The 3,406-nt window shown below is 41.4% G+C and overlaps 1 long non-coding RNA gene across 1 annotated transcript; it reads left to right on the top strand.

Annotated features, from left to right (window-relative positions):
• Positions 1-1,214: 1,214 nt before the first annotated feature.
• On the top strand, positions 1,215-2,703 carry LOC120558572. Its single transcript, XR_005639151.1, has 3 exons — positions 1,215-1,301; positions 2,422-2,461; positions 2,594-2,703. It is a non-coding gene; the product is annotated as an uncharacterized LOC120558572 (long non-coding RNA).
• The last annotated feature ends 703 nt before the right edge of the window (positions 2,704-3,406 follow it).

Below are 3,406 nucleotides of genomic sequence, written 5' to 3'. Positions count from 1 at the left end.
AGTAGAGAGGAAGCAGGTCTCTACCTCTGGAAGTAGAGATGAAGCAGGTTTCTACCTCTGGAAGTAGAGAGGAAGCAGGTCTCTACCTCTGGAAGTAGAGATGAAGCAGGTCTCTACCTCTGGAAGTAGAGATAAAGCAGGTCTCTACCTCTGGAAGTAGCTTCAATGTTTAGCCCCCAACATCTGATGTTCACCTGGGACAGATTGTCTTTTTAAAAACATGTGGCCTCCACCATGACCTTCATAGTTTGAAGAAAAGAAGAAGAAGAACAGTGCTTAATTGTCAAACCCAATATGAAAATACTAGGGCTGGGTATCTCCAATGATTCCTAAATGTATTCAGATTCTCAAGGTTCTGATTGGATTACATTTCTGAAATATCAGTTCCAACACCAGTTTATTTAGTTTGGATGCAAAAGAGATTCAAGAAGAACATTTAATGTGATCATATTTAAACTGTATTGACTACTTATCATTAGGGGTGGGAATCACCAGAGGCCTCACGATACGATATCATCACGATACCTATGTCACGATACGATATTATTGCGATTTTAAACATATTGCAATATTCTGTGATATATTGCATGTACTATTCCAATTTCAAATTATGTCCCCAAAGGACAATTTTGTCAACATCTGTTTTATCTAAAAAGATACATTTCTCTGTTTGTTCATCTCACTTCAATTTTATTGCTGCAAAATGGAATTGTCAAGCAGACAGACTGACCAACACATATATCATAAAAGGTCGATACTTGGCATCTGTGTATCGATACAGTATTGTCACGAAAAATATCGCGATACTATGCTGTATCGATTTTTCCCCCCACCCCTACTTATCATCAGTGGCGCAAAACGTGGGTATGCGCTATATGTGGCGCATAGGGGCGCAGCACCATGGGGGCGCCAAAACAATGGTGAAAACAATGGTTTTCTATGTAGCTGCTTTTGCGCGTTTCTAAAATTATTTCTGCATTTCTTCAATGTTTCATAACATTGTAGAGGACTAACAGACTGGAGTAGGCGCCTATCTCATAAGATTCCATCATAGACTGTTGACATACTGTAGAAGAGGGAGGGCGCTCCTGTCATGGCCACACCAAGTAGGGTCTTGGCGTGGCCATAGTAGGATTCAGAATAGCGGGCCGCGCGGCGCGTGAGCTGAATGTCGTCTGTGGAAAAATATGGATAAAGCAAAGCGCGGTCGGGGCTAAAAATAGAAAAAGAAAGAGGGAAAAGGAGATAGCATGTCAATGGATGCAACAGCTGTTAAATAAGATGATGGTGAAAGGCAACAGGTAGGATTTAAAGTGGGACGTCTGTGCTTGGAGGCTTGCAAATATTCCTGTTAACAGACTAGCTAGCGTTAGCTAACACTGGGAATGTAGCAGCCAAATATTCATGTTAACAGACTAGCTAGCGTTAGCTAACACTGGGAATGTAGCAGCCAAATATTCATGTTAACAGACTAGCTAGCGTTAGCTAACACTGGGAATGTAGCAGCCAAATATTCATGTTAACAGACTAGCTAGCGTTAGCTAACACTGGGAATGTAGCAGCCAAATATTCCTGTTAACAGACTAGCTAGTGTTAGCTAACACTGGGAATGTAGCAGCCAAATATTCATGTTAACAGACTAGCTAGTGTTAGCTAACACTGGGAATGTAGCAGCCAAATATTCATGTTAACAGACTAGCTAGCGTTAGCTAACACTGGGAATGTAGCAGCCAAATATTCATGTTAACAGACTAGCTAGCGTTAGCTAACACTGGGAATGTAGCAGCCAAATATTCATGTTAACAGACTAGCTAGCGTTAGCTAACACTGGGAATGTAGCAGCCAAATATTCATGTTAACAGACTAGCTAGCGTTAGCTAACACTGGGAATGTAGCAGCCAAATATTCATGTTAACAGACTAGCTAGCGTTAGCTAACACTGAGAATGTAGCAGCCAAATATTCCTGTTAACAGACTAGCTAGCGTTAGCTAACACTGGGAATGTAGCATCCAGATGAGGGTTTACAGCTAGCTTAGAATATGCAGAACTGAGGTTGCTGAGCTAAAAACTGGAAAATATAAGGTAGCATGTACAATAGATGACAATAATCTGGAAAACATAACTAATGCAATAACTCTGGTTTACCATGGAATCATGCATATTCTGTGACAGACATACAGGCTATAGTTACATCTGTAGGGTGACATGGAAGCTGTAATTACAGGGTCACATCTCTCTCTTTAAAGGTCTGTGCTATGTGGCTCTCCATATTTGTACTTTTTAAAATCAAAAATGTGAATGTAATTTCAACAGCAGCCCAACCTTTCTGCATAATAGTAGTCTTATCAGATGCCATCACTAGGCTGATTTAAGAATTGAATTGAGGCTGCTATATTTAACAGTGAGTTCATTTCATTCAGGCGTGAGGATGGTGTGTCAGGAAAGACAGGAAGGCAACAGGTAGGTCTAACATGAGGTGGAAGTGTAGGGGGAGCCACTTGATACCAACAGAGTCATTTCTTCATATTATTAATATGGAAAAACTAATAAGGAAAATCTATTACATAATGTTTGTTTGACAATATGTCTTAGTGGAGAAGAACACAGACAAGGAGTGAATGAGACAGACATGAGGTGGGCGATGACATCACGAAGAGATGAGACCAGTGATGACATCACATAGAGATGAGACCAGTGATGACATCAGGTAGAGTCAAAATTGTTGCTGCATACTAGGGATGCACCGAATATTCGGCCACCGAAAAGTTTCGGCCGAAAATGGCCCAAAAGGGCATTTTCGGTTTTTGGCCGAAATACCTTTATCACCGAAACAATACGGCCGAAAATGTTGTGATGACGCAAACAGAAAACGCGACCTGCACGTGTGTCAGTACCCGATCCACCTGCAAAGCGTCTCCTAAGCAAAGAGGTTGAGACGGACCACGGAGTGAAAACAATGAAAAGTGCTCTTAGAGTCTGTCAGCACACGTTTCAGTGAGATCTGTTCGGATCCTCTGCACTTCATCGGCGACTGTACTTGATCCGCGTATATGAAGACCATTACTTGGATGCGGAAATAAAGCAGGGCGCACGAGAAATGATCCAGGCCGCCATGGATGCGGAGAACCCGCGTGGAGACGGAGACGGAGCAGCGCCCAGCGCAGGAGATCAGAGCGCAGAAAAAAAGACTTGTCTCGCTGCACCAGATGAGGGGCATGCACCCTCGTTGTCTGATATGTTCAGTGAAATCCTGCAAGAAAGTGCCTCAATTAATAATAATAATAATAATAATAATAATAATAATAATAATAATAATAATAACAATAGGTAAGCTATTCTGTTCTTAGGCTACTGTATACTGTATGTGACTATCAGATTGTAGCCATATTTCTGCTAGATATTTTT

This window comes from Perca fluviatilis, chromosome 5 (genome assembly GCF_010015445.1).
Source record: "Perca fluviatilis chromosome 5, GENO_Pfluv_1.0, whole genome shotgun sequence".
NCBI classification, from domain to species: domain Eukaryota; kingdom Metazoa; phylum Chordata; class Actinopteri; order Perciformes; family Percidae; genus Perca; species Perca fluviatilis.
This window is presented reverse-complemented; position numbering and strand designations above follow the sequence as displayed.